The sequence below is a fragment of the Sciurus vulgaris genome, assembly GCF_902686455.1.
Source record: "Sciurus vulgaris genome assembly, chromosome: 15".
NCBI lineage: Eukaryota > Metazoa > Chordata > Mammalia > Rodentia > Sciuridae > Sciurus > Sciurus vulgaris.
Genome location: NC_136476.1, coordinates 24,421,925 through 24,435,478, shown reverse-complemented (window position 1 = coordinate 24,435,478; position 13,554 = coordinate 24,421,925). Strand labels below are relative to the sequence as shown.

Here is a 13,554-nt window from a genome sequence, read left to right as displayed (position 1 = left end):
ATTGTTTCTTGTATGCAACTATGTTGATGCTAAAATAATTGACTCATCCAATGTAAACACTAATTACATGTAAAATTTTAAATGTGCTAAATTCAAAAAGAGAACTTTCCATTTTCCTTAAATAATAAAGTACTATTATCTAAGTATTCTCTCTCTTACTTTTAGTCAAGCTAAGTGATTGTGTAATTTGTTTATCCTTTTGAAAAACTAGTTCTTTGTTACATTGATCTTTTGTAACATGTTTTTAGACTCCATTTTATTTATTTCTGCTCTGATACTTATAATTTCTTTCTATCTGCTAACTTTGACTTTGGTCTGTCCTTGTTTTTCTAGTTTCTTGAGATGTAGTGGGTTGTTTGTTTGAGATCTTTCTTTTTTGATGTGGGCTTTGATAGCTATAAACTTCCCTGTTAGTACTTCTTTTGCTGAATAGGTTTTGGTATGTTGTGTCTCTATTTTCATTTTTTTTAAAGAAATGTTTAAATTTCCTTCTTGATTTCTTCCTTATCCATCCACTGTTCCAAAATAAGTCATTATGTGCTTGTATACTTTTCAAAAATGTTCATGTTATTGATTTCTGGTTTTCTTGCACTGTGGTCAGAAAACATGATTTCAATTTTCTTAAATTTGTTAAGACTTGTTTTGTGGCCCATCATGTGATCTACCCTGGAGAATATTCCTTGTGTGATGAGAAAATTGTTTATGCAGCAACTATTGGGTCAAATGTTCTATAGATGTCTGTTATGTCTATTTGTTCTAGGGTGCAGTGAAACTCTGTTATTTCTTTATTGATTTTCTGCCTTTTATTAATGACCTTCCATGTCTCTTTTTAGTACGTTTTTCAAAAGCCCATATTATCTGGTATAATTATGGTCATTCCTGAATTCTTTTGGTGTCCATTTGCATGGAATATCATTCCATCCCTTCATTTTCAGTCTTTATGTGTCCTAGAAGTGAAGTGTATTTGTTGTAAGCAACATCGGCTTGGGTCTTGTTATTTTTTTGATCCAGTCACTTTGTGCCTTTTAATTAGAGAATTTAATTTGAGTTCAATGTAATTGTTTATAGCTAACATCTTAATATAGTCATTATCTAATTTGTTCTCTAGTTTTCTTGTATTTTCTTTCTCTTTAAAATTCCTTCCAACTCTGTGTCAGTTTGTCTATTAGAATACTGTAATGTTTCTCTGTATCTTCTTCAAGCTCATTAAGGTTCTTTAAAACAGCTATTGTAAATTCTTTGAGAGTCCTGCCCATACTGATCAGTGCTTGATAAGTTTCTGGTGTCTTGTTTTGAGTACTAGATGAGGTTATGGCTTTCTGAAAGCACTTGGTGATTACTGATATAAGACATCATCTGGGTATTTAAGGATCAAGTATTTCCAATCTTCCTAATTTTGTGAGTTCAATTTTGTTTGCTTATTTTTCAGAAATTCTAAGTGGGCAGCTCATTGTCTGTGATGCTATAGTCACTTTCATTATTTCATCACTGGGTGGCACCCAGGCCCAGCTTTGGCAGGAGTCTGCTGTTAATGTGTTGTAATTGTTTCAGTACTGGAGGACAGTTCAAGCCTGCCCCATATATACCATTGGTGCATTATTCAGAAAGAAACAAGGGAGCACCTAGAAAGAATAGTTTGTCCCTACAGTCCTCTCTCTGGGGCCAGGATAGGCCCAGGTTCCTTTCTGCAGTTAACAGTGTGTAGTGAGACGGTGCATAATTCTGCTCTTCCTCAAGCAGAGTCTCTGTGGATGGACCAGCTCCAGGCTCCTATGTCACACCTGTGACCACAAAAGTCATCTAACTGTGTCACACTCTAAGCCCACAGCCCACCAAGACAAATGAAACATTGGGTTAAGACCAAGGCCCACTTAGGTACACCAAGACCACTGCAATCAAGTTCAAATGATAGTACCTGGCAGCAGCAGAGAAATGAAAGTAATAAATTAGTAGGGAGTAATAGTGTGTAATTTCCCACCACTGTAGGAAACTCTCCAATCAGTGTTTCCCTAAAACTGTCCAGGAAACCTTATGGTCCCTTATGCTTTCTCATCCTCATCAGGATCTCTGGAAGTCAGATATAAGTATAGACACATTCGGTAGTTTCTGTCCATTCTGTTTCTTGTTTTCTTTTATGTGCAGAAGCTCTTTTGCTTGATGAAATTCTAGTTGCCAATATTTGGGTTTTTTATCCTGCACTTTTGAGGTCCCATCCAGAAAACTCACTGTTTGTCTCAGTGTCTTGATGGGTTTTTTCCCTTACGTTTTCAGGTATTACATTTAAGCCTTTGGTCTATTTTGAGTTTTTGTTTTGCAGGGTGAAAGGCAAGGGTTAAATTTCTGTATTCTGCATGTGGTTATCCATTTTCTCAGCACCATTTATTGAAGAGGTTGTTCTCTTCTAATATGTTTGTTTGACACCTTTATCAAGAATTGACTTTAGATGCATGGATTTTTTTTTTTAATTCTAGGAACTCTATTCTGATAGTTGGTCTCTGTGTTTATGTTTATGCTGTTTTGATTACTAGGGCTCTGTAGTATGTGTTAAAATCAGATACACTGATGCCTCCAAATTTGTTCTTTTTGCTCAAGCTTTCTTTAGCCATTTGAGATTTTTTAGGGCCTTTTTTAAAAAGTTCAGTGAAGAATATCACTTGAATTTTCATGATTATAAGCTTTGGAATTTTTTTTTTTTTTTTTTTGTGGTACTGGGGATCCAACTCAGGGCCTTGTGCTTGTGAGGCAAGCACTCTACTAGCTGAGCTATCTCCCCAGCCCAGCTTTGGGATTTTTTATTAAAATGTTTTTAAAGGGATTTAAAGTGCAGTAACTTCAACTAATCATTGGGCATGACCAGGGAAAGGGAAGCATGAGCTGATAGGAAGCACCAGTTATAAAACTGGGGAAGAGAGTCTAGATCGCATAGGATAGATATTATTTGAAAGTCTTTTTTCCTAATAATTAGTTGTGGATTAAAAATTCAGTGAGTGCTTAAACAAAATGTGGTATATCCACATCATCGAATAGTAACCAGCAATAAAATGCAACTATGTATTGCTACACAGATTAATTTAGAAGAGTCACCAAAGATTTAAGCTGAGTAAAAAGAGCCAATCCTACAAATTTACATATTGTATAATTTATTTATAAAACATTCCTAAATGACAAAATCATACAGATGAAGAATCATTTTACCAAGGGTTAAGGCCAGGGATATAATTATGAAGACCCTCGTGGTATTAGATTGTTTTTATCTTTTGGTTACATCAGGACCAATATCCTAGGTGTGATACTATAACGTAGTTTCGCAAATGTTACCATTCCGGTAAACATAGGCAGGTTTTCTGCATTATTTCTTATCTTCATGTGTGTTAATCAACACTATCTCAAAATGTAAAAATTAATTTCAAAAATTACTAAAGACCAAATAGTCATAGGAGTTGAGTATAAGTTGTTTCTATGAGCAGTCAAATAAATAGGAGAAGACTTGAGGTGGTTGAAAGTGTACTGGTTGTGAAATATAAAGAAGCAGCAGATTCACTTCTTAGAATATCTAATTTAAGTGTTACTGAGGTATGCCAAAACTCTAATGAAAAACTGACAAATGTAAAAACTTACTTTGCCTATAAAGCCCACATCACTCTCAATAGGAAAGGACAGAAAACTCATTCCCTCTAACCAGGAATAGGCAAGGTTGTCTACTTTAGAAACATCTATTTAGTATTGAAAGTCCTAGCCAGAGTATTTAGTCAAGAAAAATAGAAGGGAACAACAACAGCAACAATAGAGAACAAAAATTGGAAAGGAAGAAGTAAACTATTCTCTAATTGCATATGATATGATCTTAGATGAAGAAAATCTGAAAACTTGAAAACAATTGTTAGAACTAGGAAATGATTTCCATTAAGAGAGAGGATACAAAAGTAACATGCAAAAATTGGTCACCAAAAACATCCAGAACAAAATTAGGATCATTCCATTTTTAACAACACCAAAGCAATAAAATGCCTTGTAACACACTTAAGTAGAAATCTGAAAAATATTGCTGAAAAATTATAAACAAATAGAAGCACATAATCTGTTGATGGATTTCCCTGGATCAGAAGACTTAATATTGTTAAGATGTCAACATGACCCAAAGCAGTCTATGGAATTAATCCCTATCAAAATTCCAATTGTGAGGTTTTTTTTTTCAGAAACATAAAAATTCTTCCTAATATTATTATATAATCTACGGAGACCCCAAATAGCCAAAAAAAAAAAAAAAAAAGTCCTCAAAAATAGGAATAAAGTTGGAGGACTCAAATTTTCTGATTACAACTTTCTACAAACATTGAGGTATTGCCATAAGTCATATACACCAATGAAACAATGGAGAACACAGAGATAAACTGTTGATGATTAGTAAATGATTTTTGACAAGATTGCCAAGACCATTATGGGATAGGACAGTCTTCAGCTAGTGGTGATAGAAAGACTTCTTTTGCACAGTCAAAAGAAGAATACAAAATTTATCTCAAAATAAATTTATGTGTTTATCGTATATAAACAAATTTATTATTTATTTATTATATACAAAATTTGTCTCAAAATATATCAAGGATCAAGTGTAAGAGTTTAAAACAAAATTCTTAAAAGAATACAACAGGGCAAAAAAATCTTCATTTGTCCATGTTGTATTGTGGTAACATAATACTTGAGACTGGTAATTCATACAAAATAGAAAATCATTTCTTACAGTTCTGAAACTGGGAACTGCAAGATCAAGGAGCCTACATCTGGTGAGACACTTCTAAAGTGATTAACTCTGACCATTATGGAAGCCTAGACAGATATTATTTGAAGAGTTACACAATGCTTACATTTGACTTCTTGCTGTGTCATCACATGATGGAACGTAGGAGGGAGAGAGAGAGAGAGAGAATATGAAAATACAAAATTCACTTTTATGATAAATCCATTCCCACAATAACAACATAAACATTTGAGAAGATAGTCAATTTGTATAATCAGAAAAATGAGAGATTACACTCTATTTATGTATGATCTATCAAAATGTGTACATTCATTCTACTGTCATGTACCACTAATCAGAACAAATAAAATTAAAAATTAAAAAAAAAGAAGACAGAGTCCTTATTATAATATCACTCTTATAGGTCCCAAATCTCAACACTGTAGCATTGGGGATCAGATTTCCCACATATGTACATTGTGGGATAAATTTAAACCATAGCAACATTGAATTTGGCAACGATTTCATGGATATGACACTAAAAACACAAGAGACTAGGGAAAGGAAAAAAAAGAATAAAACCTAATGGTGATATTTGACTTCATCAAAATTTAAAACATTTGTGTATCAAGAACATTACCAAAATAATAAAACAAAAGCTCACATGCTATGAGAAAACAATTGCAAATCGTATACCAGATAAGGGTTTAATGTCAAAATGTTATAAAACAGAACAATTTTTAGAAAGAGCTCTTGCACAATAAGAATGGACATCTGGAAATTCATTTATAAATAATCAATTACTTTTTCAAAGAGCATTGCATATGGACTACTCTCCAAAGTCTGACCCATAAAATCATCTCTGCAGCATTAATTTTGAGGTGCCTCATGAAACTACCTTGCCTTAGTGAGAACACAGCTAAAATGACTGACTCTGATCATGATGTAAGCCTAGACAATTATTATTTGAAGTGTTACACAATGCTTAACATTTGACAAATGAATGGCACTTCTAAATAGGAGGAAACTACATCATATTTTTTATGGGGAACAAACAGAATTAATTAGTTTATTTTAAAAGTGCCAAAACTTCCATCAAACCTTCAGGCTTACTTGAGTGAAAGGCATCTGGTCTGACCAGATTTTCAAGTTGAACAAATCAGGTTTATAAACATGTGGTCCTATTTGGACTTAAAATTTATCTATACTTTAAGAGTTATCTAATATGTTCATTGCTTCTGAACTGTTGACATGCCTTAAAACTTGTTTGACATGTTTATAAAAATTTATGTTCACAAATTAGAACTGATGCAGTGTATGGTAAATTAATTGTAGAGATATAAAATTTTATGCATGAACATGTGTTACAACATGGGGGTTCTAATTTTTTTGTTTTTTGTACCCCCTTCTGTGTGTGTGTGTGTGTGTGTGAAGTGAGAGGTCTATAAGCACCTAGAGTAGTCTGAAGCTCTTGCGTTCATTTCTGAAGGCTGATGGACACACAAACATCAGTGGGATGGCTTACAACAAGAGAAGTCAGTGGTTTCATCATTCTGGATGCTAAAAGTTGAAATACAAGTGTTGGCAGTGCCACCATCTTCCTGAAATATTTGGGGGAGGATTCTCCTTCCTCACATCCAGTGCAGTTTTAGGATTCCTTGAATGCAGCTGTGGCTCTTCAGTGCTGCCCTTGACACATGGTGTTCTCTGTTTTTCCATCTTCACACAGTCTTTGTCAGTCCTGCAGGATTCCACTATCCAGTAGGACCCATGTGGCTCTAGTGTGACCTCACTTTAACTAATCTTATCTTTGATGATTCCACTCCACACATGTGCCTCTGTGCAGCACTGGTGTTTATGATTTCAGTGTGTCTATCTAGGAACACAGTTCAACCCAGAACAGACATTGATGAAAAACCAAAAGAGAATGGCCCAGGAGACTGAAAAGAACACACTCACTATATTAACTCTTCTACTTCTCTATATATGCTGAAAGGAAGGAAAAGAAAAGGGTGTCAAAGGCATACTGTGCCTATTTTGACTATAGTATCTTTCTAGAAAATATTGGAATTAGGAAGTTGAGTCCTCCAACTTTCTTCTTCTACAAGAATGTTTTTACTGCTCGGGAACCCTTGACATTCCCTATTAACATTGTAAAGGGTATTTCTGCATAAAAGACATTGCATAAAATAACACTGGGATTTTGATAAGGATGGCATTAATTTTACAGACTCCTTTGGATAGTGCTGACAATATTAAGTCTTTTACCAATTCAAGAAACTATGAATACGATGTTTATTCCTTCCATTGTCATTTTAAATATCTTTCAGAAATGTTTTGTACATTTCTCAAGTATATTCCAAAGTTTGCAATTGCTTTAGGCAAACAATTAAAATGCAACTGTTACTGCCATTTTGTTTCTGGATGTTCACTGGCAACCAATTTTTGTATGTATTTTAATTCACTTTATGAAAATTATTTACAAGTACTAAGAGTTGTTTATTAATTTTTAGGTTTCTGCAGATAAGATCACATCATCTGCAGGCAAATAATATATTACACCTTTTCTTCCAATTTTCAAGCCTCTTCCCCAGGTCATTTGTTAACTAATTGATCTGGTTGGGGTTTACCATAATCTGATGAACAGAAACCATTAGGCAGGCAGTTTTGATTTGTCCCAGTCTGAAGAGATAAGCTTTCATTTCTTTGCCATTCATGAATGACTTTGTGTATGTTCTTATATGCAAAATAAATTGAGCTCACATTTATTAGTTTTTCTTTGGAGTTTTAGGAATATTTTAGTAACATCTGAATTAACTATTTTTTTAAAGAGCAAATCTTATGAACTTTTATGTCACATCCAATATCTTTCCAGCTACCTCTTCTCTTCCATGTATTCTTAATTTTGTACATGATTGACAATAGCAAATAGCTCATGTCCAATTCTTATGACTCTTAGGCCTTTGAGAAAATTGCTGTGTTAACTTTTAAATTTTGGGATAATGTAGATGCACAAATATGAAGTCAGAAACAATGCAGAGAAATTCTGTGTTTCCCCTGAATAGGGCCTCCCAATAGTGACACCTTGGGAAAATACAGTACATATCACAACTAGGATATGGACAATGAGGTAATGAAGAGTCAAGACAGATTCCCAATTCCACTTCCATAGCAGAGGAATCCTTGTGGCCCACCCACTTTGCTCCCTCACTCCTTCTGGGGTTCTTAACCCTTGGCAAAATGCTTCCCCATTACTATAAACTTGTAATTTCAAGAATGTTTAGTAAAGTTTACAATATGTAACCTTTAAGAATTGGCTTTTTACTAGGCAGAGTGGTGCACACCTGTAATTTCAGCAGCTCAGGAGATTGAGGCAAGAGGATTGGGAGTACAAAACCAGGCTCAGCAAAAGCAAAGTGCTAAGCAACTCAGTGAGACCCTGTCTCTCAATAAAATACAAAATAGGGCTGGGGATGTGACTCAGTGGTTAAGTGCCCCTGAGTTCAATCACCGGTAACCCCTGCCCAAAAAAATGATTGACTTTTTTCACCCAGCCTAATTCTTTGGTGAAGTAAGGATGCACCAGCACTAGGTTGCTTTCTATGGGTGACTCTTATTCCATGATACGAATGTATCACGGTTTATTCAATCACTCACTGTATTGTATATCTACAACTATATTTTACAAAAAGGTAACTTTCCAATGGATTCATACTCAATAATCTGGACTCTGTTCCTCAATAACATAATCTGTGTTTCAGATCATTCCAAGTTCTCCACACCCAACAGAGGCAATAAGTATGACCAGCGATTCTTCAACATTAAGGCACATTTGATTTCCTTAGAAAGATTTTAAGCTTCTTAATGCTTAAATTGCATGCTGAAACAATTAAATCAGAGTCCCTCTTCTGTCTGATCCAGGTATAAATATTGTATGCAAAGTTGACAATGTACTGCCTAAACGCTGCTCACAGACTGCTGCAATATCTGAAGAGTATTTGGGTTCCAGTAGAATTAGAGCTCATGTGAGGGTGGCGTAGTGTGTTTATACTTTGAGTGGCTAGGAAATCAGTGCACCTTGTGAGGTTGAGGTGGAACCTCCTTAGAGGATGCAAGAGGTTGGCACTGTTGAAGTACAGTGAACTGTGTTGTCAGTCAGGAGTCATGAGCAACAGCAGAGAGCAGAACTGTGGCCAGCAGGAATCCCATTCTGCTTCCAGAAGTGTAAGTGCTCACAATTTGGGGAAATCTGTAAGGCATACCCTTGCAAGCTCTCACTCCAAGACAGTTTGCAGATGTTCTACATCAAAGTTCAGGTTCAGATCTCAATCTAGGTCTAGATTCAGAAGAAGCTTTCAGAGGCATTATGCAAGGCCATGGTCTTGATCTCATTCCCAAATATGCTCCTCTATCAGGTGTTACAGTCAAGATTATCACAGATGGCACAGTCAGTCATTCTCCCATGTCCACTGGAAAGTCTCATGTTCTCAGTTGGCCAAATTCGACCCCAAGAGTTGTCTTGGAGTGTTTGGGTTGAGCTGGTATATTACAGAAAGAAATCTAAAAGAAGTGTTTTGTAAATATGGACCTATTGCTGATGTTTCTATTGTATAGGACCAGAAGTCTAGGTGTTCAAGAAGATTTGCCTTTGCATACGTTGAAAATGTAGATGATGTCAAGGAAGCTAAAGTATATACCAGTGGAATGGAGCTTGATGGACATAGAATCAGAATTGATTTCTCTATAACAAAAAGACCACATACCATACCAACAGGAATTACATAAGGAGACGAACCTCTGGCAGTTCACAGTATGGGAATTACTATGACAGAGGATATGATGGAGACTGTGATGATTTTAACAATAGTAATTCAGACAGAAGAAGAGGTGGAGGAAACATGCTCTAGAAAGGGATCTGATTCATAAAGGGGTCCACCCTTCATGACTACAGTCATGGAGCATAAAGGTCACATTCCAGATCTTGATCCTACTCACATCCTTGCTATTAAAGCATGAAGCTGAAGATGTTCTGTTGGGATACTGTTTGGGGTCATTTTTTATTGTCTCCTATTTAAAAGGTGAACAGTGCCTAGTGAAGGCAAGTGGCTTTTACAACTTTTATGAGGACTAAATTTGGTGGAATTGAAATGCTGTTTTCTTTCTGCAGTTGTGTAGTTTAGTGCTTTGTTCATCAAAGCATTTTCAGAAAAGTATATTTTGCATGTATTATTTTATAGTCTAAATTTTGACTGTTGAAAGTTTCTATCGCACAAAATGTCACTTCAAAGGTTTTTTTCTACAGAATCCATTGAATTCTGAAGACTGAAGCCTGTGTGTAAAATGCTGCCAAAGGAAAAAAGCAAATATAAACAATTTGATTTTTACTTTTCTTTTTAACTTATGGGTGCTTATAACTGTTCAAATTTTAGTTGTCACCAGTCCATTTCATTTTTCTGTGTGTGTCTTTGTAGTACAGGGGATTAAACCCAGGGCCTCATGTATTAATGAATTCATCAAAGTAGCAGAATACAAAATTAATACCCATAAATCCATTGCATTCCTATATTCCAATGATGAATCAGCTGAAAGAGAAATTAGGAAAACCATCCAATTCAAAATAGCCTCAAAAATATTTAGTAGTCAGTGTAAATATTGATGAGAAATCAGTCTAACAAAAGAGATGAAAGTTCACTACAATGAAAACTAAAGAGCAGTAAAGAAATTGAAGAAGACATTAGAAGATGGAAATACCTCCCATGTTCTTGGAGAACAAGAATCAATATGTCAAAGTAGTCATACTACCAAAAGCATTATACAGATCCAGTGCAATTCCCATCAAAATTCCAATGAAGTTCTTCATAGAAATATAAAAAGCAGTAATGAAATTCATTTGAAAAAAAAAGGAAGAGGTCCAGAAGAACCAAAGCAAACCTTAGCAATAAATATGAAGCAGGAAGCATCACAATACCAGAACTTAACTTATACTAAGAGCTGTAGTAACAAAAACAGTATCATATTGGCACCAAATTGGCAAGAAGACCAATGGGATAGAATAGAAGACACAGAGACAAACCCACACAAAAATTTACCTCATAGTAGACAAAGGCACAAAATACACATGCGTGCACACACACACACACACACACACACACACACACAGGAGAAAAACAGCCTCTTCAACAAATGTTGCTGAGAAAACAGGAAATCCATAAATAAGAGAATGGAAGTTAACCCTTATCTCTCACCCTGCACAAAAGTCAACTCTAAATGGATCAAAGACCTAGGAATTAGACCAAAAACCCTACACATACTAGAAGAAAATATAGGCCCAACCATTTAACATATTAGCACAGGAACTGACTCTCTGAACAAGACTTCTAAAGCATAAGAAATAAAATTTAAAAATCAATAAATGGGATGGCATCAAACTAAAAACTTCTTTATAGCTCAAGAGCATGAAGAGAGAGGCTGCAGAAGGGGAGAAAAAATTTGTTGCCTCCTCCTCAGATAGAACATTAATTTCCAGGATACACAAAGAATTCAAAAAACTTAGTACCACAAAAAAGAAAGAAAGAAAAAGAAAAAATATAACCCCAGTCAATAAATAAGCAAAGGAAGTGAAGAGACCCTTCTGAAAAAAAGGTATATGAATGATCAACACATATACAAAAAAAATTTTCAGTATCTCTAGCAATTAGAGAAATGCATATGAAAACTACACTGAGATTTCATCTCACACCAATCAGAATGGCAATTATCAAGAATAGAAGTAACAACAAATATTGCCAAGTATGTGGGGAGAAGGGAACACTTGTTCATTTCTGGTGGAACTGCCAATTGGTGCAACTTCTCTGGAAATCAGTATGGACTTTTTCTTCTCAAAAAACTAGGTCTGTAACTAGAACTGGAATCCATCATTGACCCAGTTATCCAACTCCTCAGCATACATCCAAAGATTTTAAAATCAGCATACTACATTGACACAGCAGCAGTGCAATTCATAATAGCTAAGTTATTGAACCCACCAAGGTTCCAATCAACAGATGAATGGATAAAGAAATTGTGGCATATATACACAATGAAATATAACTCAGCCATAAAGAAGAATTAGTTTAAGAAATTTCCCAGTAAATGCATGGATCTAATCATGCTAAACCAAATATTGAATGTTTTTGCTGATATGTGAGAGCTAAACCACAATAAAGGGGAGGAGGGTAAGAAGAGAAGTTCAGTAGATTAGACAAGAGGAACAAAGGGAATAGAGGGAGATAGGAATAGGAAAAACAGTATAATAAATCTAACACACTATTCCTATATACACATATGAAACCACCTAAATAAATCTATCATCATGCCCACCCACAAGAATGAAGTCCTAATTAGAATACAATATATTCCATGCTTGTATAATTTTATCAAAATGGATTCTAATGTTGGGTTTAACTAAGAACAACAAATATAAATAAATAAATAAATAAATAAATAAATAAATAAATAAAGTAATTACCTATTTTTTTTTACATAAAGGATGGGGGATGTGGCTTAATGGTAAAATCCCTCTATGTTCCATCTCCAGTACAAAAAAAAAAAAAAATACCTTTGGCCACCTCCACTGCTGCCTTCAATCCACTGCTGCTACTGCTGACTTGCCACCACCCAGAGGTCCATTACCACCCATGTCTGCAGGTGTACTTGTATGTTGCTGCCTCCACCTTGGGACACTGACCAGGACCTTGGGAGATAGGTTCCCTGCAGATTTGACACCACTACCATTTTGGGCCACAGTTTCCTCTGGGGACAGTGGCTAGGGCCTGGAGGTTCAGTGTTGGGATACCTGCAGGTGTGACTGTGTCTGAGGTCTTCCTGCTGGGTGTGCTAGTGGCCACCATATCACTGCTTTTTGCACAGTTGCCTCTCTGTATGCAAGTTGGAATGTCATTGAGATCTTGGAATGCAACATGGCCAAACCAGGGGTATCTGAAACCTGGATCCATCAGATAGTGACTGGGTCTGTGTGGGCCAATCTCAGCCTGGAAATCCCATGAAAAGTCAGAGACTGGGGGCATTTTCCCTGAGGGTGAGCACAAGTTGGAGAGGCTGGAGACAACTGGGGTATCCCTAACTCTGTGAGGGCTGGCTACACCTGAAGGTAGGAAGAAAGCATGAGAGCATCTTGCTTGCCTGGTCAGCAAGTCCAGCACTCACCAGACTGGAGCTGCCATCAAACTTCAGGCATCCCCAGCTATAAGCAGAGAAGGGAAGTGGAGAAGCTTTTGAATGCCAATGGAAACAAATGTTCAATATTTCATCTCTACCATATTTGAAAACAAGTATTTTTCATCAATCAGTTTATAGAGGACTGTGATATATAAATAGTATTTTACAGTTTTGTTGTGTAGTTCTATAGTTTTAATCATATATATATATATGATTAAATCATATATATATATATATATATATATATATATATACACTCACTTTTCTGTTTCCCTGGATTCTCTTTCTCTCTTTTCTTCTGCTAATAGTCAATTTGTATCAATTCCTTTTCTACTCTTCCTATAAATTTTTACTTCTATCTTGTCTCCTCCTCCCTCACAAATATCACATCCTATACCACTTCTATTCTCTTTACCACCATTTTAAACTGTGAACCCTTTTAGCAATTTTTCTGTTTATATTGTAGAAAATAATTGAACACAACATGTCTGTTTGTTGTATCAAACTATAGATGTCATAATAGGAGCTATTAGGTTTAAGGCTGTGTATTGTTTACATTGAATGCTGTTAATATTGGTCTCCTCCTTAAAGGTAAGGTATTA

General features: G+C 35.5%; 1 pseudogene across 1 annotated transcript; it reads left to right on the top strand.

Annotated features, from left to right (window-relative positions):
• Positions 1 to 8,899: 8,899 nt before the first annotated feature.
• Positions 8,900 to 9,520, top strand: LOC306644872 (transformer-2 protein homolog beta-like; annotated as a pseudogene). Its single transcript has one exon. The product of its transcript is annotated as a transformer-2 protein homolog beta-like (transcript).
• The last annotated feature ends 4,034 nt before the right edge of the window (positions 9,521 to 13,554 follow it).